This window comes from Equus asinus, chromosome 12 (genome assembly GCF_041296235.1).
Source record: "Equus asinus isolate D_3611 breed Donkey chromosome 12, EquAss-T2T_v2, whole genome shotgun sequence".
In the NCBI taxonomy this organism is placed as follows: Eukaryota; Metazoa; Chordata; class Mammalia; order Perissodactyla; family Equidae; genus Equus; species Equus asinus.
In genome coordinates, this window is record NC_091801.1 from 49,884,059 (window position 1) to 49,908,009 (window position 23,951).

General features: G+C 39.1%; 1 protein-coding gene across 12 annotated transcripts in view; it reads right to left on the minus strand.

Annotated features, from left to right (window-relative positions):
* NCALD (neurocalcin delta) overlaps positions 1 to 23,951 on the minus strand; it is a 446,704-nt gene that overhangs the window by 157,221 nt on the left and 265,532 nt on the right. For 11 of the 12 annotated variants that reach the window (XM_070481416.1, XM_044743871.2, XM_070481421.1 and 8 more), the window contains one exon: positions 1,993 to 2,079. The gene's annotated coding sequence lies outside the window, so the exon portion shown is untranslated. Of the gene's footprint in view, positions 1 to 1,992; positions 2,162 to 23,951 lie in introns of those variants that run through there. The other variant, XM_014829214.3, reaches the window with a different exon arrangement.

The window sequence follows — 23,951 nt, forward strand, 5'->3', positions numbered from 1 at the left end:
TTTAAAATAATTTCTTTACATATGTCTTCCCTATCTCTTCTTATCAGGATCTCTGTTGACAGGCAATTTTTACTAGAATGTCTGGAATTCTTGAACAAAATTCCAGAAAGCCCAGGAAATTGGGGCAGTATTTGCTAACTTAGGCCATCCTTTAGGCCCAGTTAGGCAGTTTAGCCTCAGTTATAGAGGTCATCCTCATCCCTGCCTTGTCCACTCCTCTTCTGAGCCAACAGTAGTCAAGCAGGGAGTGGCTCCCTTACTGCCTCAGAGTGTTTCTGTCGATTTCTCTTCCAAATTGTCTCCCTTTAGGTCTGGCAGATGCCTCAAATCTGCAGCTTGAACTCCTGCAGCCTCTCCTTGCTCCACATAAACCAGAGATGAAATAGAGCATATCTGGGGCTTACTTGAGAAGGGAGTCTACAGTGAGGCATGCCCTGTCCCTGAGACCACAGCCACCGAAGAGAGACCTGGATGCTTGAGGAGGGGCAGAAAGGACCAGAAGCCACTAGCAGATATATTGCTTCTCTACACCTCCACGTCAAGGGGAAAGGTTCTTAGGTTGAATCAAGCTCATGATTCACTGTCTTTAGGCAAGAATACACATTTTCCTATTATTCTTTAGTTTGATGTCAGAAAGATTCGAGGAACTAATCCAATGGCCACAATCATGTTTAGGGTTGTGAAATCCATAAGTGGTTCAACCAGAGTATCACAAGAAGAAAGAGCCTCTCAGGCTGCCTGACCACGACCAACGTGAACGAACAGCTCCATCCTGGCTTCCAGGAGAAATGCAGTGGGGCTGAGGCTTAATTCTCAAAGTCATGAGAGGGAACAAAACCACATGAGATTTTGTTTAGCATGACTTCAGATAAGCTATTAGCGTTCTATAGATCTCATTTGAAGCACTGGCCTACCAAATTTGGAATGAAGATTTTTTACTTTCACTTTCTTGTGACATCCAGATGAGCCATGTTACTCATCTAATACTTAATTAAACCATAAATACTTAACGGGGATAAAGAAAGTGGGATAAAAGAAAGCTAAGTGCATTTGAGTTTCATTTCACATCAATATGTCTCCCTTCCTTCCCTGCAATATCAGCAAAATACAAAAGAAGGTTCTGTTCTTGCTCACATTGATTTTATCTTTGCCGTTTATTCCTCATACAAAATCATTTGGCCAAGTACATATTAGATTAATATTCATGCCTTGTTTACACACAGCCACAAAATCTATTACTGGGGCCTAAGCCACATGACCTTACCTAAATCTTGGCTGGCTCTCATGTGGGCCATTAGCATATTTTGAAAAATTTCCAAGAAATTCATATACCCATAGATTTTCCTTCCTGAAAAGCCAGTTTCCTAAATATTCGATGAGCTGACTTTCGAGACCCACATCAACAAATTAGGAAAGTAATAATGTTCCTATCTCAACAGGAAATTCAGTATTGTGGCTGCTGCTGCCTAATTATACTATAATAAAATTTCAAAAGGATCTTTTCTGAATTAGACAATATCCCATCTACTTGCAGCACAACATCCTTCTCAATTTTCCATACCAAAAGGGTAGATTCAGAAAGTAAGGAGGAGCATGTATGCATTACCTTTTTTTCCAGGAAGCAAGTCAGGTTTTTACTCCATTGTAATTTCTAGTTTTTTAGTTTTTTATAAGTAAATCTTTTATACTTAAATAAGGTTTCCATTTAATCAGAGTCACCATAAAAGAGAATAGATTTTTTTTTTTTAATTAGAATGGGTGCATACTTTTTTTTCTCAGTAACATACAAATTCAAGTAAAGAGTTAAAAATGGAAAGGTATACCCCACAGCAAAGCTTTAATGACGGACATAAGCTAGCATTTTTTGTTTCCCAAATACCAAAACATATAAACACAAAACAACCTAACTAGGGCGAAACATCTTTGCATTCTGAATCATAATTTACACAATTTAAAACCCAGGCATTCTGAGAGGTTAAAAAAGTAACTTACAATATGCAGTCACGCAGTACCTCGGACCTCAGAGCTCTCCACAGGATCACGACAGATTTGATCACCAGCAGTTCAATGGCCCTGCAACTGAGATCACTCATAATTAATGACTATTTTACTTGAACATTTGACAGCTCAGTAAGCAGTTCATGTAAGGCTGTTACTTGTATTTCTTCTGAGGTTGCTTTTGCAAACAGGAAACAGGAAACACACCTACAAGAACACTGACACATCTCAGCCTAACTGGTCTTTGGCTCAAAGCTCTCAGGGGTGAGTCTTATACAGCAGGGGTGATAGGTACAGTCCCTAAAAGAGCAGGACTCAGGTCCTAGCACTTCACCATCCAGAATCCTTTAGACAGGCGCTATGCAAGCAATTAGTTATAGGAAGAAACAAGCATTCTTAGTAAATTCAAGCCTTATGGCCTTAATCCTGGAAGGACTGTAAACTTCAGAATAAACTCACGTATATATAAACATATATATGTACATACATACATAATATATAATATATTGAGTAATATATTTTAAATATATACATTATTTAAAATAATATTAAAATAATATATATAATTTTTTCCTGAAATAAGTATAGAAACTATCATTTAGGAATCTTTCGGTTACAAATAACAGATAACCCAACTCAAACTCACTTATACAAATAAATAACAAAACGAGGAAATATTTTGGTTCATTGATCTGGGGGGAAAAACACCCCAGAGGTAGGATGGTTTTTGGAAACCAGAGGTTTACTATATCATTTGATTCTCCGCAATTCTCTTGGCAAGGGTGTTCTCTGTAGACTGACTTCACCGTCAGGCTGCCTCCCCTCACGTTGCAAAAAGTAATAGCCGCAGCAGTTCAAGACCACACATCCATCTTCCAGGAGGATAGTGTTAGCATGCTGGTAGTTCCGGGTTCTGAGGCCACTCAGACTACCCATCGCTGAATCAGTCACTATATTTTGTTGAATGGCTTTAAACGAATCAAGGCTTATCCCTGGAGGTGAGGGTAGGATCATTCCAACAAAAATCATATGGAAAGACCTTCAGCATACTGAGAGGAAGGGAAAAGGGGGAAAGGGACATTGGGGAGAAAATCAACATATGCCCACTACAACAATGTCGGACAAAAATCTGAATCTGAAGACTGGCATTTGAGGATGTATACACATGAAAATGCTAGTTCTTGGGTTATCTGAAGATGTCTGAAAGAGAATGGGCTGAAATTCAACAAATATTCATTATCCAAGGCTCTACATTTAATCAGACTTTCTATTAACATTAGATTTGCTCTCTGAGAAAGTGAGTCAGAATATCTCCCATTTGTTTATGAAATGTATTTTATAGTGTATGAAGTGTTCTTGCATTTGAGCTTCCATTTTGTCATCCAAACAATCCTGCCATGGAGGCAGGCATTCCCACTGGATGCTCAGAGAGTGGGGCAGACACTGCTGGTTACCCATCCCATTTCCAGTCTAGCCCTTTTTCTTACACAATCTCAATTTATTCAGGCAGCGATTTGCCCTGTTAAACTACAGCTAAGGATGGGCAGGTGGAAAGAGTTTTGGCTCTGACAACGTGAGCTGAAGTTATTATGTAGGGCTCATGGAAAAGCTCTTTAAAAGGGCTGTGGCATTTGCTTTGTGCTCTTTTCCCTGACTCTTCTCCATGCCTGAAATACTGATATAATGCCAGAGGTAGAGCCATATCTTGCAGTCATGAAGTGACGAGCATGAAGCCAAAAGCCACATGCTGTGAAGACTAAATTGAAAGGAGGAGCCACTACACTGGGCCTGGTTTGTCTGTTCCTGAGCTGTTACTGAGAAAATATAAACTCCATTTGGTATAGCCACTGTAGAAAGGTTCTTGTTACACACAGCTGAACATACTCCTGATACAAAGAGGTTTCACAACCAGGTAATGACAGACCAAGGCTTATCCCCAGGTCTCTTGACTCCCTGTCCAGCAACATTTCCAATAAATGGCATTGTCTCTCCAAAAGCAGAATCCATACTTTGGATACTATACAAACAGGTATTTTAAATTTATGCTTTCTTTCTCAACAAATAGCTCATTTAAATGATATGAGCCGTAGTTCAAATGGTGAGAGGGAATTCATTGCTTTTGTTTTGGTTTCTTTAGCTTTTTAATATATGACACTCAAGCACTTGCAAAATTGCTAATGCAGGAATGCCTTGATGACACAAAGGAAACCTAGGTCATATGACCAAAACTTCTCTCAAGGCTGCCTGAGGGAGAATTAGCCATCTTTCCAAATTTCGTCATGGAGAAGTTTTCTTCCTGGACTTTCTTATTCACTCACTTGTTAAAAGACCACAGAGGACTTCTGGTGTCTAGTTCCGCAGACAAGGAGCTTGGAAGGCACCACTTTATCCTAACAACAAGTAGAAATCAATAACCCTCCTTGGATTTGTAAACCGCTTCCCCCAAGATTGGAGAGCCCAACAGGAGAATACAGGAAGCCATGGGAAGCAGTGCGCGGGTAGGAAAACCTGAACTGTAATTGATGAATTGCTGGAGTCTCCGTGGGGACAACTCTGAGAATTAAAAACTCCAGGGTGATCCAGTCACGGGGGGCCCTCACAGTACTGTGATATTTACTTCCAGGAGCTCTACCAGATTCCCACGGTAAATATCAGAGACAAATCCCCTTGGGTTTCTGGAAGGGGGAGGGGAAAAGGAGCCACTTTGAAATATGCCAGAGCACTCTGTTCTAACAAAGCCTGCCCAGGGTAAACTAGTTAACCAGAGCCTAACCTGCTGGAGTATTATCAGAGCCTAACTGACCTGGGGAAGGGAAATACTCAACCCCAGTCTCGCCTGGGTTTCCACTGTGGGAGAAGGGATATACTCAACTACAGCCCACTCTAGCCATTCTGTCCCACCTAAGAGGGGGAGAAAAAAACTGAAAAACACTTGTGAAGTTCACAGTCCAGAGGCATAGGCTCACTAAAAGACTGAGACCTAATCATACGGTAGGATAGGATAAGATAGCATAGAACGCTTCTTCTCCCTGAAAACTCATCACTGTATTACTGAAGATCTATTTACAGCAGTTCCTTTTACCTGGTACATCATGTCTGGCTATCAAGAAAAATTACAAGGCATACCAAAAGGCAGAAAACACATTTTGAAGAGAAAAGCAGGCACCAGAGCCAGACATGGCAGGGAAGTTGGAATTAAAAGACAAGAGCTCTCATGAAAGTTGGAATAATTTACTGAGCTAAAAGTCAAAGAGGAGTCATCCCCAAAGATTAATTCCAGAGGGATTAAAGATTTAGTTGTGAAAAGCAAAATGTTAAGACTTGTAGAAGAAAATATTTCTGACCTCCAACTGGGAAAGGAGTTCTTAAACCACAAAAGTGCTAATCACAAAAGGAAAGATCAATCATTTGCCTACTGTAATATTAAGACCTTCTGTTTATCAAAAGGTACAATGAAGAAAGCAAAAGACATGCCAATATCTGAAAGAAGTTTGCAACATGTAAAATCAACAAAAGAACAGATTATATAAAGAAATGTTACAAATCAGTCAGAAAAAGACAACACAATAGAAAAATGAGCAATAGATCTGACACACTGTCAGAGAGGAGAAAGATGCAAATGGTGAATGAACATGTGAAAAGATGAGCAACCTCATTTGTAATCAGGAAAATGCAAATTGAGCTGATGGTGGGAGTATAAATTGATAGAAGCACTTGGGCACAATTTAACCTTATCTTATGAAGTTGAATGTTCACACGCCCTCCCACAGAGCAAATCCACTCCTACGTATATTCTCTTGAGAAACTCTTGTATGTCTGCACTGGGACACATGCACAAAATGTTTATAACAGCTTCATTCAAAACAGCATAAAGCTATATTTAAGACAAATGTCCACCAACAGGAGAGCAAATAGAAGTTATATTCATGCAACAAAATATTTGACAACAGGGAAAATCAATAAATCACAGCTACATGCAACAACTGGGGTGGACCTTTTAAACATAACGAATGGAAAAAAGTTATCAGGTAACTACATAGAGATGATGACTATTTTATAAATAAAGTCCAAGAATACCAAATCTGAACAATATTTTTGTTTAGGTAGACCCATATGTAATACATTTTTTACAGTTATAAGTCATTTTACCACATGTGAAGATTCATGTAACTGCACTGCTATGAAGATATAGAACTATTTATCACCACACAGAACTCCATTCTATTACCATTTTATACACACTCATCCCTTCTGCTCCCATCCTTTATCCCTGGAAACCACTAATGTGTTCTCTATTTTTATACTTTTGTAATTTCTAGAATATTAATAAATGGAACCATATAGTATGTGACCTTTCAATATTGGGTTTTTTTTTTTTTCACTCAGCATAATGTCCTTGAGATCCATGCAAGTTGTTGCATGTATCAATCGTTTCTTCCCTTTTCTTGCTGAATCGTATTCCATGGTTTGAATGTACCACAGTTTGTTTAGCCACTCACTTATTGTAGGACATTTTGGTTGTTTCTAGTTTTTGGCTATTACAAATAAAACTGCTAGGAAAAATTGTGTATGGGTTTTGTGTGAATATAAATTTTCCTTTCTCTGGGATAAATGCCCAGGAGAGTGATCGCTGGGTCATATGGTAAGTTTATGTTTCATTTTTCAGAAACTGCCAAACTATTTTCCAGTGTAGCTGTACCATTTTAACCACCAGCAGTGCAGGAGAGATTCAGTTTTGCTGCATCCTTGCCAGCATTCGGCATTATCACTGTTTATTTTAGGCTGTTCTAATAGTTGAATAGTAATATCTCATCACAGTCTACATTTGCATTTCCCTGATAGCTAGTGATGTTGAACACATTTTCATGTGCTTATTTGCTATCTACATATCTTTTTCAGTGAAATGTTTCTTTCTGTCTTTTTTATCTCAGTCCATAGCTTGTCTTTTCATCCTCTTAACAGAGTCCTTCATAGAGCAAACATTTTTAATAAATTCATTTTAATAAATTGTTAATTTATTTTAAAACATTTTAATAAATTTTGGATAAATTCCACCTTATTTACTTTTTTCTTTTAGAGATCATACTTTTGGTCTCATGTTTAAGAACTCTTCATGCAGACATAGGTCTTGAAGATTTTCTCCTGTGTTTTCTTCTAAAAGTTTTATGTTTTATATTTAAATCTATGATCCATTTTGAATTGTATAAGCTGTGGGGTTTTTAGGTTGAGGTTCTTTTTTTGCCTATGGATATCCAATTTGCTCCAGCTCCATTTGTTGAAAAGAATGTGAAAGACTCCATTGAATTGCTTCTACATACTTGTCAAAAATCAGTTGACTATATGTGGCTATTTCCAAGTTCTTTATTCTGTTCCATTGATCTGTGTGCCTACGCTGCTGCTAATTCCACACAGTCTTGATTATCGTGGCTATATATTAAGTCTTGAAATCAGGAAGAGTGGTTCCTCCTACTTTGTTCTTCTTTTTCAAAACTGTTTTAGGCATTCTAGTTCTTTTCCCTTTTCATATAAATTTTTAGAATAATGTTGTCTATATCTACAGAAATCTTTACTGGCATTTTTATAAGAATTGCATTAAACCTGAATATCTATTTGGGGAGAATCAACATGTTTACTGTATTGAATCTTCCAATCCATGAACATAGTATGTTTCTTCATTTATTTAGATCTTTGATTTCTTTCATTGGCATTTTGCATTTTTCAGCATACAAATTCTGTGTATGTTTTGTTAGATTTACACATAAGTATTTCATATGTTTTTGAGTGATTATAAATGATACCGTATAATTTCAATATCTATGTATACGTTGCTAGTATACAGAAATACAATTGATTTTTCTATGTTTATCTTGTATCTTGCAACCTAGCTGCACTAACTTATTAGTTCTAGGAGGTTTTTTTGTAGTTTCCATTGGATTTTTCTAGTAGACTATCATGTCATCAGCAAATAGGAGCCATTTTATTTCTTCCTTTCTGATCTGTGTGCCTTTTACTTTCTCTTCTTACTTTATTGTTCTGTGTAGAACTTTCAGTACTATGTTGAATAGGAGTGGTGAGAGAACGCAACCTTGCCTTGCTCTTGATCTTACGGGGAAAGGATTCAGTCTTTTGCTATTAAGTATGCTGTTAGCTGCTGGTGTTTTACACACATCTTTGTCAATTTTAGCAAGTTCCCTGCTATTTCTGTTTTTATGAGAGTTTTTTCTTCTTATCATGAATGGGTGTTGAATTTTGTCAAATGACTTTTCTGTTAGCATTCAATTAGTATGATTGTAATTTTTTTCTTTAGACTGCTTATGTGGTAAACTATACTGATTGATTTTCAAATATTTACTAAGCCTTGCATCCTAGAATAAACCCCACTTTGTCATGGTCTACAATTATTTTTATATATTGCTGAATGTTATTTGCTAATATTCTGTGAAGGACTTTTGCATTTATTTTCATGAGGATCATTAGCCTCTAGTTTTCTTATGTTATACTGTCTTTTTCTAGTTTTGATATCAGCCTAGCTTCATAAAATGAATTGGGAAGTGTTCCCCCCTCTTCTATTTTCTGGAAGAGATTAATAGGATTGATGCAATTCTTTAAATATTTGGTAGAATTTTCCAGGGAAACCACCTGGGCCTGGAATTTTCTGTTTTAGAAGTTTCTAAATTACTAATTCAATTCCCTTACTTATAAGGCTATTCAAATTATCTATTTTTTATTATGTGAGTTGTGGTAGTTTGTGCTTTTGGGGAAATTGGCCCATTTCATATAAGTTGTGAAATCAATATGTGTAGAGTTGTTTGTAGCATTCCCTTATTATTCTTTTGACGTCTGCAGATCTCCAGTGATACCTCTTTTTTTATTTTAAACATTGGTAATTTGTGTCTTCTCTCTCTTTCTTTGTCAGTGTTGCTGCAAGTTTACCATTTTGATCTTTTCAAAGAATCAGTTTTTGGCTTGATCTATTTTCTCTATTGTTTTTCTCTTTTCAATTTTATAGATTTCTGCTCTTATCTTTATTGTGTCCTTCCTTATGCTTGCTTTGGGTTCACTTTGCTTTTTTTTTCTAGTTTCTTGAAAAACTAGTTTCCAGAGATGGGAGCTTAGATTATTGATTTGAGACTTTTGCTCTTTTCTAATCTAAGTATTTAGTGCTACAAATTTTCCACGTAGAATACCTTTTGCTTAGTCTCACAAATTTTGATATGTTGTACTTTCACTTTTATTCACTTCAATTTATTTTTTAAAATTTCCTTGAGACTTCCTCTTTGACCCACCAATTATTAAGAAATTTGTTGTTTCAGTTCCAAGTGTTTACAGGTTTTCCTGTCATCTTTCTGTTATTGATTTCTAGTTTGATTCCGTTGTAGTCAGAGAATACACTCTATATGATGTCAATTCTTTTAAATTTGTTGAAGGTTGTTTCACGGTTAATGATCTATCTTGGCATACATTTTGTGGTGCTTGAAAAGAGTGTCTTTTCTGCTGTTGTTGGGTGGATCCTACAAATATAAATTAAATCTGGTTGATTGATAGTGTTGTTGTGTTCTTCTCTAAGCTTGCTCGTTTTCATTCTAGTTGTTCTATCAGTTGTTGAGAGAGGTGTCTTGAGGTTTCCAACTCTAACTGTGGAATAATTTGTCTATTATTTCGGTTATCTCAGTTTTTGTTTCACATATTTTGCACTGTTGTTTGGCACCTATTCAGGATTTGCATGCAAAATATGTATTTTTGCTATGTATTTTTGGTGGATTGACCCTTTTATGATTATGGAATGTCCTCTCTGTCCCTGGTCATTTTCTTTGCTTTGAAGTCTTCTTTATCTGATTTTAATACAGGCATGTCTACTTTCTGTTGATTAATGTTTGCGTGGTATATCTTTTCCTATCTTTTTCCTTTTGTCCTCCTATATTGTTACATTTGAAGGTAATTTCTTGTAGATAGCATATAGTTGGGTCATTTTTTTTAATCCATTGTGTCAGTCTGTCTTGTAATTTGTATATTTAGACCATTTATACTTAATATAATTATTGAGATGCTTGGGCTAAAGTCTGCCATTTTTTGTTTCATGTTTGTTCTCTAGTTTTTCTTTCATTTTCATTTTCCAGCCTTATTGTAGATGCTTGAACATTTTTTAGAATTCTGTTTTTATTTATCTATAATGTGTTTTTAGTATATCTCTTTGTATAGCTTTTTTAATGGTCGCCTCCCATATTACATTAAAGATACAAAACTTGCCAGAGTCTATTGTTATCAATGTTATACCAGTTCAACTAGAATCCTTACCTCCCTTTACATCCTTTTACTCTCCCTTATTTATAAGATAACTTTCTTAAATGTTTCTTCTACATACATTGAGAGTAACATCAGACATTGCTATAATTTTTGCTTCAATCATCAAACATAATTGAGAAAACTTAAGAGGAGAAGGAAACTTTATTGTATTCACCTATTTTTACTCATTATTTTATTCTTTCTTCCTTCCTTATGTTCCCTGTCCTATAATTTCCTCTTTGCTTATAGAAATTCCTTTAGCTATTTCTTTATGATAAGCCTCCTGGTGACAAATTTCTAGGTTTTCTTTCAGCTGAGAATATCTTAATTTCCTCTTCATTCCTAAAGGATATTTTCACTGGATGTAGAATTTTGGGTTGATAGTTCTTGTTTTTCAGCACTTAGAAAATATTCTGCTGCTTCCTTCTGGCCGTCATGATTTCTGAGGAGAAATTCACTGTCAATCTAACTTTGTCCCCCACAGAGATAAGGTCTCAATTCTCTCTTGCGGCTTTCAAGATCTTTTCTTTGATTTTATTTTTAGAAATTTGACTGTGATGTGTCTTAGTGTGGATTTCTTTTGGTTAATAGTGTTTGGGGTTTCACTCAACTGCTTGACATCTTGGGTCTTTGTCTTCGGCCAAATTTGGAAAACTTTCAGCCATTGTTTCTTCAAACACTTTTTTAGCCTCATCCTGTTTCTCTCCTTCCAGGATGCTGATAAACATGCTAAATAATTTTGTCCCTGAGGCCCTGTTCTTTTTTTTTTTTTAATTTTCAGTCTATTTTCTCTGTTGTTCAGATTGGGCAATTTCTATTATTTTATCTACATGTTCACTGATTCTTTCCTCTATCCCCTCGATTCTATGGTTGAGTCCGTTCTACCATTGAATGTTTTTTACTTCATTTATTATATTTTTCAGTTTCTAGGGAACTTAAAGATGTTAACATAAAAAATGAACACAAAAATCAAGCCAAACCCTTTTTTTTTAAGTTGCAAAAGCAAACAACTCTTTTCTGCTTCCTAAGAAACGAATATGTTGATGGGCAGGCAAGGAGTCCAAACACAAGGCAGACTTATGCAACTCACGTTTGGAACGGTCTTGCTTCCATTCAATACCCCTCTGTTAGAACACATCCTGAGAGTTCCTCTCCAGAGCAATGTGGCTATTCTGGGCATGACTAACTCCAGGAGATAGGAAAGGTAGTTGAGGCAGAAACATGCAGTATTTCAGCATTAAGCTGTAACTTAGAACAGTGCAGTGGTGCTATAGAGCTTTCCTCCTCTGGCCTTTTCAACCCCACCTCCACTCCATCTTACTTTAACCCTTCAACTCCATCAGATCCTTGACTCTTTGCACAGATTTTTATACTTTTCTCTCCTCTGGCATCCTCTTCCACTGGCATTCTGCCTGTTTACCTGGTCTCTAACCCATTTTTGCCTGCATTATGAAATTTTGTGCATGTGTGGATTCCTGGACCTACCTCCTTGACCAGGGCCCTTGACCTAGCTAAACACCACTGACATGTTTTAATGGGTTTGCCCTCACCAACACTTGTGCTGCTCTCCAAAGCTAATGGAAAACAGATCTCTCTTTCTTCTCTTCAAGGTGGGGGTGGGGAAGATTTATTTTAAAGGTCTACAGTCTCCTCTCCAGGAGATGTTTCTATGAGGTCACCCGCTGCTTCTTATATGTGCTCCTTCCATCCCAAGCCCGGCACGCGGAGGCAGGAAGAGAAATGGGTGGGAGGACAAATTAACACTGAAAAGCTTGATAAATACTAACAGCAAATACTAAAAATAACTAGGCAGAAGTAGTCTACTTTTAGGAATTTCATTTGTGCGTTTGTGTTGAGGGCGAGGAGGAGGGAGAGAGAGGGGGCTGTGGAGAAGGGCTGGAAATGTTAATATTTTCTGGAGGTGGAGGCACTAAGAGCTTCCCCAGGCACACAGCACTGCCCCACCCCCTCCCAGAAATAACTCTTTCTCTTTCTCAGCTTTCTCAGGCTTCTGCAGCTCTGCAAATGGCTCCCTCCCTGTGCTGCAAATGGCATCCTGTTCTTGCCAGCAGAGAGGAAAAGCAGCTAAGAGATTGCAGACCACTTTGTTCCTCAGCCTCACCCTCTCCCAATTGCAGAATAGCCTGTCCATCTTTTGACCTCAGCTCCCAGAGAGCAGAGGGTGATTGGGATGAGTGTGTGTTGCCTGTGCATCTGTGAGTCCCGGGTATGCTGGGTGTGACGTGGCAAAGCCATTAACTCCACATGACAAAATCTGCATAGTGGAAGCAGGAACTCACAGACTAGCAATTCTGCTGGGCACCCCTACTGCCTCCTTCTGACCGGGGACATGGATAAATGACCCTGATCCTTTCATGGCCAGGGTCTCCTAATTTAACAAAACGAAGGAGAGCAAGTCTGTTCAATTCTGTTTCTGTCATTTTCCCTTCCCTGCTGAGCAATTCAATTATATTATGAATTGATATGAATCGCTAGAGCTGGAGGAAGATACAACATGAAGAAAATAAATGGTTCCCACTTGGATGAATTATATGTGTTTCTGAGCTCTTCATCATATCTGTCCCTGGCAATCAGCAAAGAGGGAATATCTCCAGCCAGAGTCTTCCCCCTCCTGCTCCCCAATCCCTCCTCCATAACACGCACTCTCAATAGCACAGTCAGAGAGCAAAAAGAAACAAAAAACGTCTCCTCCTCTTCCCTCCTCTTAAAATCTCCATGTCTTTATCCATCGTCCTCTCCTTCCTTCATGACTTGGATGAAGAAAGAGCATCCTCCGTGCAAAGGTTAACCTCTCCCTTTATGTCCTGATTCTCCCCTCCCGTGTCATCCACAGCTTAGTCCATCCCTTATCCCCATCACTCCTCTAAATCTTCAGTATGCCACTTCTCTGTGCTCCTTCGCTGAAGCTGGAAAACAGCTTCAGCCTATTTAATCCTGCAAAACTGCCTTCTATTTTGTTACCCTTTACCATCCCGTCTCTCTCCTCTTCTCCGTCACACTTTCTAAAAGGAGGGTCTACACTGATTATTTCCACCTCCTTTCCTTTATTTACTCCTTAACCCACTGCAACCAGACCAGACCTCGACCTGCTTTCTCTGAGGTCCCTAATGATTTTCAGGTTGCCAAATGTAATGGCCTTGACCTTTCTGCTCAGCCCTCCTGAATCCTACTCTGCTCTTTGATGCCATGAAAGTGCCATATCCTAGCTTTCCTGGAACCTATTTGGCCATTCCTAGGCTCTTCCACTATCTCCCCCTCTTCTGACCATCCCATAATTATGGACCATCCTCACAGTCCAGGGTTGCCAGATTTAGGAAATAAAAATAGAGAATGCACAGTTAAATTCAAATTTCAGATAAACAAGTAATTTTTTTAGTATAACTATATCCTAAATACTGCATGGGACATTCTTATACTAAAACATTATTCTTCGTTGATCTGAAATTCGATTTTAACTGGGCATCCTATATTTTATCTGGCAATTCAACTATAGTTATTTCTTCAACTCTCATCTCCTCTTTCTAACTTCCTCCCTTATTGATGTTTTCTATGCCTGTGGCTTTAATGATTATCTTTTTTCAGACAATTCCTAAATCTTCATCTCTAGCACCAATTTCTCTCTCCTCCTCTCTCCCTCCCTCCCTCTGATGCATTTCCGTATTTTCCCCTGGATATTTTACGCATCTTTAATTCATTATATATAAGACTGAACTTACTGGTTTCAACCCTCAAACCTACTTCTCTACCTGGCTTCTCTATCTCTATTAACACCTTTTCCAGCCTCCCAATCTCCTCAACTCCAAACCCAGGAGCCCTCCCTAATCAAGTGGCTGAATCTTGGTTGATTTTACCCTCCCCAGCATTCTCAGATCGGTCTTTCTTCTCATCGCCATGGATATAGCTGACTTGAAGCCCTTGTCATCTCTGTATGACTACAAACCATACCAGGCTATTGCAACCACCTTCTGATTAGTGCCCCTACTTCTACTCTCATCCACCCTCCACCCCTCCACAAGCTGTCACTCAGTTAACATCCTAAGTAAAGCACAGGATGGATATGCCACTTCCTTGACCAAGGAAGTTTCCTACTGGCTCCTGGTTAAAGCACAATCTCCTGCAAGCCTTCAGGGCCTTCTATGAGTTGGTCTTTCTCCTCTTACTCCCTGTGGTCTCTATGCACCCCAAACTCAAGGCATGTCAGAATGCATTGTCAGGGCCTTCCTAGCTCTGCTTGCTCACACTCAGACTACTTTGAGGGCAACTTTTGCAGTTTCTGCATAAATATATGCTCACTAAATTCTTGCTGAATTTGTGAAGTAAGTTCTAAATTATTCACATTAACAGGATGAAGTAATTAAATCCACAAATTATTTATGTGATAATACAAATAAATGCACTTTTTCACAAACTCATTGTTTGCTTACTGTCAATTATGGGTGATGTAAGGTCTCATAAGCATCTCATATCCTGTGATGTCAAGTCATAGCTGGACTTTGATAGGACTCCAAGGGACCCAGACAGACCCTGACCCCACCCATTCTCAGCTGTTCTCTTGATTTACTTTTTTCTTTTTTGAAGAAGACTAGCCCTGAGCTAACATCTGTGCCAGTCTTCCTCTACTTAACCTGTGGGTTGCTGCCTCAGCATAGCTGATGAGTGGTGTAGGTCCATGCATGGGATCCAAACCCACCAACCCGGGCAGCCGAAGTAGGGCGTGCCAGACTTAACCACTATGCCACCACGGAGTCAGCCACCTTGATTTACTTTTCGAACTCTGATCTCTTCCCCATTTCCCCCACTTCTTACACATGGAAGGTTATGATATTCTCTGTAAATGTCCTTGAATTTTCTGTTACATAAATCTCCAAATAACTGTATATTCTAAACTGCTGCCAACCTCACATGCTGATCCAAAAACATCTGAGTGCTTTGATAATCTAAATCAGGAGTCCACAACAGGCCACATAGTAAATATTTTCGGCTTTGCAGACGGTATAGTCTCTGTTGCAACTACTCAATTTTGCCATTGTCACAAAAGCAGCCACAGATAACACAAAAACAAATGAGTGGGCCTGTGTGCCAGTAAAACTTTACCTACAAAAATGGGCAGCCGGCCTGTGGGCCATTGTTTGCCAGCCCCCAACTTAAATCAAGCTTCTGATGAACAATTTACTTTACCGAAAATGATTTACTGTATGTTTCAGGAAAAAAAGATGAAAATGAAATTGTATTTTTCATTTTAGTCACTTGATTAGAAAGAACACTGGAATTTCATTTGATATGGTCTTTTCTTTTTTCACAAGATTATACTTAAACCAAACTCAAGACCAGAGTGGGTGAGGGGAAATAAGGAGTGGGGGCTTGAAGTCTTCTCTGGGGCTTTCCTCCCAGCCCAGTGGACCTCACCCCAAGGTGGTGAGGCAAGTGGGGTGAATAGTGCACTCTCCTTGGGCACGAATTTTAAGGGAACACAAAAAACTCAGTAATCAAAATAAATAATATTTTAATGCAATACTTTTAAAAAATCAAAATTAATTAAAACATCCATGATGAACAAAATATCAACATTTTACGAAAAGACAGCATCAGTATTACTTATCTTTTCTTTTGCCTTGGGCTCCAACATGACTCTGTCCGGCACTGTTACTGATCCTATCTTTATTTAAAATGTTGATATTTTGTTCATTGTGAATTTTTTTGCATTAATTTAGATTTTTTAAAAATATTGCATTAAACATTATTTATCTTGACTATTGAGTTTCATGGCGCCCTCTTTCATTTTGCGCCAAAACGAGGGCGCTGCTCACCTCCCTCTTTGCCCCTGAGAATCAGCGCATGTCACCCTCTGCATTGTCAGTGTCCATCCCCATTTCAGAGAACGATGTACAACTATCTAATGGTACCTTTGGACTAGATCATTCGTCTGGGCGGCTTTGATACCATTTGGGTTACTGGATCTGCCTCATACGCAGGTGAATTTGAAGCATGTGGAAACTCTTGTACTAGACTCTAGAGTCATTTTTTAAGGCACGTGTTAAGGTGAGAAGGGAATTAACATTTTATCAAACACACACAAAGTGCCAAGTGGCACTAGGCTAAGGGACCTTATATGTATCATGTCATTTAATGCTCATGACAAGCCAATGAAGTTTGATTACATTCTTTTGTATGGATGAGGAAATGGAGGCTCAAACAACATGAGATTATGGAAGTTATTAAAGCCAGGTGCAAGCTTTCTGCTACATCACATCATCTGTCAAGAAGCTAACATTTTGGACATAGTTAAGGCACTTTCTTGCCTTCTTACCCTACATTTGCACAGAACCTCTCTCATGTATAAAGAGCTCTCAGATGCTTCATCTCATTTGAGCTTTGTGATAATCCTGGGAGATGAACAGTCTTATATTTTAGACATACTAGTACGGAGTCATCACTTCCATTATACGAGTGAAGACCTATTCAGAAAGGTTAACGCATATAACCCAAGTCAACAGCTAATAAGTGGCAAAACTGGAATTAAAAACCCAGGTCATCTGAGGTCTGGTAAGTTGTACTTTTCATTATATCCTTCCTACCCTAGAGGAGCACATTCAGCATAGGTATCTTTGACCCAATACCATCTATGTTTATTTTGCAGCAAGTACCCTAAAGGAATAATATCTGGGACTAGAAATTATGATAGGAGGAAATTAGCACATAAGAGAAGGAGCCTGAAGTGTTGAGTGCTATCTACCCTGAAGAGGAGCCTCTGAGGTAAACAGGGGCATCAGAAACAGAGAAGGATACCTATGGAGGGTTAAGGGGATTTAGGAGTACCTGAAGCCCCTGGAAGGGTGGAGCCATAAAGATGCTCAGAAGACAAGGCCAACCTTGGCCTGCTTCACTACTTCGCCAAGGGTCAATCTTCTTGGTGCTAGGAGATGTTGTAATTGTAATTAAAGCAATTGTAATCAGAGCAACCTCTGCTCAAACCCTCCAACTCTTCTGGAGTCCATGCTTTAAGACGCCAAGGAGCAATTTCCAGCTTCTAGTCCCCATTTGCCCAGATGCTACCGTGATTTGTGATCAGAAGGACCATCATCTGAATACAGGGCACAGAGGAGACGATTCAGATGGAGAATAATCAGACCAAAGTGAGAACAGTGTCAGGAGAAGAGGAGACGGACAGAAGGCATGAGGACATCATTTCCAACCCAATTCTTGGGAAAAAATGGAAGGCACTCCACTTTGGAAAGAAGTAACATTTCATGTTACTCCAGGCAACTTTTGAGGAGGCATCAGCTGATGTGAGAAGTCACGCCTGGTGTTATATCTCTGTAATGAGGTGCACAACAGGCACTCTCAAACATTTAAAATACTTGAATGTTGGTCACAAATTCACAATAGCTACAGGGCTCTTCCACTGGCGAGACGCCATGCCATGCTGGGATTCCACAGGGCAGCATGGCTTCCCCGTTCTTCAAACTAGAGCAGCTCAAAGAATCTGCTGGCAATTTTAACTACATGAGAATAGAAAACACCCTAGGCAGAGGGTGAGAGACCAATCTTGTGAACGGCAGGATCCAAGGTGTAAACAAGAATGGGAAGAAAACATATAGTCTTTTAAAACATCGTTGCTTTCGACAAAGACAATAAGATGGGAATAAATTCAGCCTCAGATATCATGAAACAACAAAAGTTCAGAGAAGTGTTAAATCCCAAGCCAGGTGGCCGCAGGAATTCGCAATGATCCATTCCAATCTGCCAACTCCTCCTGTTTGGCATCAGGCTTGATTTTACAGACTCCTCTTCCAGTTTATATGCTTGGGATTTTTTTATTTTATTTAATTAATTAATTTTTTTTGAGGAAGATTAGCCCTGAGCTAACATCTGCCACCAATCCTCCTCTTTTTGCTGAGGAAGACTGGCCCTGAGCTAACATCCATGCCCATCTTCCTCTACGTTTTATATGTGGGACGCCTACCACAGCATGGCTTGACAAGTGGTGCATAGGTCTGCACCCAGGATCCGAACTGGTGAACCCCAGGCCGCTGAAGCAGGACGTGCGAACTTAACCACTGTGCCACCGGGCCAGCCCCTTGGATTTTTGTTTTTGATTTTCCTTTCATATACCACAACCAGCATTTTCAAGCCTGTTGCAACATTCCTAAGTTATATCTTTCTTCTTCTCTGACCCCACAAACAATGCTGCTTTGGAGAACCACAAACCACAATATTTTCATCTTTCGTTTGACTGAATCATGTTCTTGCATGCAGGGAAAACATATTCACATCCTTGTACTGGGTCTTCATAAATCCTTTGTACGATCACTTGTGTTGTTAGAAGATGCAGTGCAGGAAAACTCCAGTATCTTCTATCCTTTCAATCATTCTACCAATAATTAAGCACTGAGCATATACTCTTAACAGTGGCCTGGAGATAACAGGAATGAACTGTCATATCCTGACTTTGAGGACCACACAGACCAATAGAGGAGAGAGACTTAGGACAAACAGTTACGAGAAGGAGTGAAGCTAGCTTTACACATTTGCTCTGCAGTGATAACGTGTATGGGTCCCACTCATACTTTTTACACTCCCAGCAGACTGCTTCCAAGCCAAAAATGGTCCTGCAGGCCAACTGATCAAGGGATTAGGTACCTGTGGCTAACCAAGCATGCATATTGGACAGCACTCATGTCCTCTTATGAGGCAAGGCAGTCCTTTCTAGGAAGTTCTCCATCCTACTTCACCTCCATCATTGCCTTGCTCTGCGTACCTGTTCTCAGTCTCAGACCTCCAAACTGCCTGATAGGACTTACGATCCTCTCTGGCTCTAGTTATTATTATTGACGGCACCCATGCCATGCATATTTACCATGTGCTAAGAATGGCCCATATATTAGCTCATCGAATTTTCATGACATCCTTGGAATGGGCTTTGTTATCCTGGTGTTAAAGATGAAGGAAATGAGCCTCAGGAAATGTTAAAAACTTGTGCAAGGCCACACAGCTGATAAGAAGAAGAACTCAGATTAGAAGCCATGACCGTGTGATTAGAAAGGCTTGTAGACAGTACACTAGTCTGCCTCCGTAGGCATGTGTAGTCCAACTCCCCTGCTAGGTTATTTGCACTGTAAGGACAGAGATCAACATTTCTATTCTTTTAATAGTTCCCAGGCAGGGTAGACCTGTAAGCAAGCAGAGTAGGCATCTACCTGTGTGGTGTTATTTAAGGGAGGCGAGACAAGGATGGTTTAAAAATATCTGCACCATTGCCTATCATAGCGCCTGGAATTTCACCACTGGAGGTGCATTACCTTGGGCGTTGAAGTCTTTCTGGTCTTCAGTATTGCTCTATTAGAACGTGACTGCCCTAGGAGCGGTCATACTCAGCCGAGACCTCAGCGAGGGTCAGGGACCCAGAGAATGAGTCACAGGAAAGATGTCTAGAGAGGAGTCTTGGAGGTCTGGGAATGGGCAAAGTGGTCTTGAGAGGAGAATGGGAATTTGTGAAGTTAGCCTGATGTTTTGTTTGGCTGACCCCACCTCTGTAGCCCTGAGCACAAGGCAAGGCAAACGGAAAGTATATAGTTCTCTTGATTTAAGGAAACACTGTTTTGATCAGGTGTAAGATTTGGAGGTATGGGGCCTGGGGTCAGGTCGGAATCAAGTGCTGAGAACTCCGAGCCTTGTGAAGGCATAAAAGACAAGAAAACAGAGGGCCAACCTGGTGGCACAGTGGTTAAGCGTGCACGTTCTGCTTTGGTGGCCTGGGGTTTGCTGGTTCGGATCCCGGGTGCAGACATGGCACCGCTTAGCAAGTCATGCTGTGGTAGGAGTCCCACATATAAAGTAGAGGAGGATGGGAATGGCTGTTAGCTCATGGCCAGTCTTCCTCAGCAAAAAGAGGAGGATTGGCGGCAGATGTTAGCTCAAGGCTAATCTTCCTCAACAAAAAAAAAAGACAAGAAGGCAGAATCTTTGCCCTCAAAGCTCTTTGGTAAGAAAAAATATTAATAGCTAACAATGAGAGAATAAGACAAGACAGGAATGACCAAGCACAGAATATATGTGTAATAAGAATCTTAGGAAAAGAAGAGCTCAGTGTGGGAAGAGGTGGTGTCAGCTTTACTGGGGACATGGGGCCCCATGAACAGTAACAAATAAAGAAATATGATGAATAAGTTGGTGAATGCCTGTCTGATGCCAAAAGAAGACCCATATGGCAGCAATCAGTTGCTACCTCAGTACTCCCAAACAAGAAAATCCCACTTGGATTTAATCAGTATGATGCAAAATGATGCTAGGAGATCTAGAAGCAAAATCTGAAGACAATTATGATGTACAGAGATAGTATTTAAAAATATATTACTTCAAATTAAACCCAGATCGTTCGATAAAAAGATCTAATGATTGTTCCAATCATATAATAAATAAATCCAGAATTTTAGTAATTGGTGAAAATACCAGATTTATATATTAAGGCACATGGCAAATAAATCTGATGAAATCATTAGTCAAGTCTAAACCCCTCAACTAAAACCTGGGAAAGCAATCTGATGACCATCACGGGCCAAGAACCTTGGCAAATTCCAGGACCTTCTACTGGATTCAGCTCTGATAAAGAATTGCTTTATCTTGTGACCTTCCAGCCAACGGCAAATGCTCTTCTTCTGGGCTTTCTCTTAATACTTCTTTCACAAGCAGAAAAGGTTACTTCTATTTACTCTAACTTACTTTGTATTTTTAAAAAGGATCCTTCTATTTAATTCCTACAAAGAAAACAACCCCAAGGAAGAAAGGAAGGAAGAAAGCAAGCAAGCTTTGACCTTTACTTGCTAAATGAATTATTTTACCAATAGCTACAGGTGACTATGTTCTCATCTTCTGAATAACAACCCTTTGTACCCCTTGGCATAAGAGAAACCAATAGCTACAGCCTAAGGCTTAATTGTGAATGAGCAGAAAAAGAAAAATATAGGTAGAAAGAGACTTGAAAAAGAGGTGAAGCGTGGGGCAGAAGGATCCACAAGGAATCCTTCATCCTTTGAGTTTCTTAATTGAATAATTGCAATATATATTTCCTTTTCTTTTCAACTTGGCTGCTAATGAGCTTCGTTTCCACAAGCTGCTTGTTTTTTTCAAAGAGGCTGCATAACTGAGACATAAACACAAACATCTCTGGTTCAACCTGCTAATAGGTTTGTACTAACCTCAGTGGAGACGCACACATGCAGTGATTACATTATCCAAACCCACAATTGGACACAGGATCTAACAAGAGATGCTTGCGCTTTATTTCCAGATGCAAGCAGCAACTTGGCAAATGCAGTTCCAGTGCCTAAATGGTAGGGTTTGGGGGACATCTTGGTGTCATAAGGAGCAATCACAAAAAAGAATCCGAGTTCTTGAAAAGCTAGGTGATGATTACAATACTGGAGCAAAATGACAATCCCAGTATTTCTGTATAATATCTTATAAGAAAAGGATTCAGACTTATAAAAAGACATCAGTTAAATGAATATTTAGTACATTTGAAATATACAAATTTATAAGCATCATGTAAAATGTAAAAAATACAACCTAAACAGTATCATCCTATTAATAATTATTAGTAGACAGAAGTTTAAACTATAAGTATTAAAAAACTAAACAGTCTCAAAAATGAAGAAAATTAAGTCATGAAAAGTTGAAAATGAGGCCATATAATTAGAAACTTTATAAAGAGTTTCTTGAAGTGCATAAATGTTGTTGCTATTGAGTTGAGAATATATTTTTAAGCAAATTTTTTCACTGCTAAAAAAAAAACAGCCCTAGTCAGGAAAATGGTGATGTATTTACAAGCTATCTGCACATATTTTTCTCTGACTCCTTCATCTTCAAAGAATCTTAACTTTCATTTGATAGCTTTAAGCAGCATTTTATTTATTTATTTATTTATTTATTGGTGAGGAAGATTGTCGCTGAGCTAACATCTGTGCCAATCTTCTTCTATTTTGTATGTGGGACACCACCACAGCATGGCTTGATGAGCAGTAGGCAGGTCCACACCCAGGATCCAAACCTGCGAACCCCAGACCGCCAAAACAGAGCACACGAACTTAACCACTACACCACCAGGCAGCCCAAGGAGCATTTTTAAACATAATTTTCTGTATGTGTTGGGGGGAGGGGGAGTAAAGATGAAACTTGTTTATTTACCTCAAGCAAAAGCTCAAAAGCAAGAAGTAAGCATTTCCAATTCGTTCTCCTCTTCTTTAGTTTGCTCACAGATGGTGGAGGTCCCAATGCCCAGAAGCCTGTGTCTGTTTCAAAACTCTCATGTTGTAGTGGACATACCCTAAGGTGATCCCTAGTAAGTCACGCCCTAGTATAATTCCCTTCCCTTGAGTGCAGACACAACCTGTGACTTGCTCCTAACCAATAGAATACAGCAAAGCCTATGGGATAGTCACTCCCTTGATTGAGTTACATTATCTAAGACTCCGTCTATGCAGACTGGAGTAAGACATTCTCTTGTTTGCTTTGAAGAAGTAGGCTGCCATGTTGTGACAGGGCCCGTAAGAAGCAAGCAGCCACATGGCAAGGAACTATGACTGATCCCTGAGATGAGAGTGCCCCAGGTGACAGCCAGCAAGAAAATAGTGGACCTCAGCCTTACAACCTCAACTGAATTCCACCAACAAACACATGAGCTTGAAAGAAAAAACCCACGCTTCAAAAAGAAACACAGCCCAGCCAACATCTTGATGACACCTTGTTGAGACCCTAAGCAGAGGACCCAGCTAAGCTGCATCCAGATTCTGGATCCACAGAAACTGTGGGATAATAATTATATGTTTTTTTAAGCCACTAAATTTGTGGTAATTTGCTATGCTGCAATATATAACTATGCACATGTTATAATCCACTTTGAACTCCAATAACAATTATTCTTTAAAAAATGTTTTGTGTTGCCAGTTGTTATTTTCTTCCTCCTTTTGAGGATTGCAGAAATATAGCAGAATGCTTTATAGATGTGCACACCTTTATCCAACTGAGAACTTTAATTCAGAATATCATTCTCCACATATGAGTCTCAAAACAAAATGAGTTGAATTTAGCATTTTCAAAATACTCTGATCTTGGTGCTTGAAAATTGAAAAGTAAACCTCGAAAAATGGCTTTTTTAAATGTACTTACTTCAGTATTTTCTAAAATAAACTTTTTATTTTCGAACAGTTTTTGACTTACAGAATTATTGTGAAGATAATACAGAGACTTGTATACCCCACACCCAGTTTCCACTGTTATTAACAGCCTACATTAGTAGGGTACATCTTTCACAATTAATGAACCAATATTTATATATTATTATTAACTAAACTCCATATTTTATTCAGATTTCCTTAGTTTTTACCTAATGTCCTTTTTCTGTCCCAGGATCCCATCCAGGATGCCATATTACATTTAGTTATCGTCTCCTTAGGCTTCTCTTGGTTGTAACAGTTTCTCAGACTTTCTTTGTTTTTGATGACCTTGACAGCTTTCAGGAGTACTGGCCAGGTGTAGGATACATCTCTATCTGAATTTGTCTTGTGTTCTTCTCATGATTAGCCCGGGGTAGTGTTTTGGGGAGGAAGACCACAGAGGTCGAATGCCGTTCTCATTACATCATGTGAAGGATA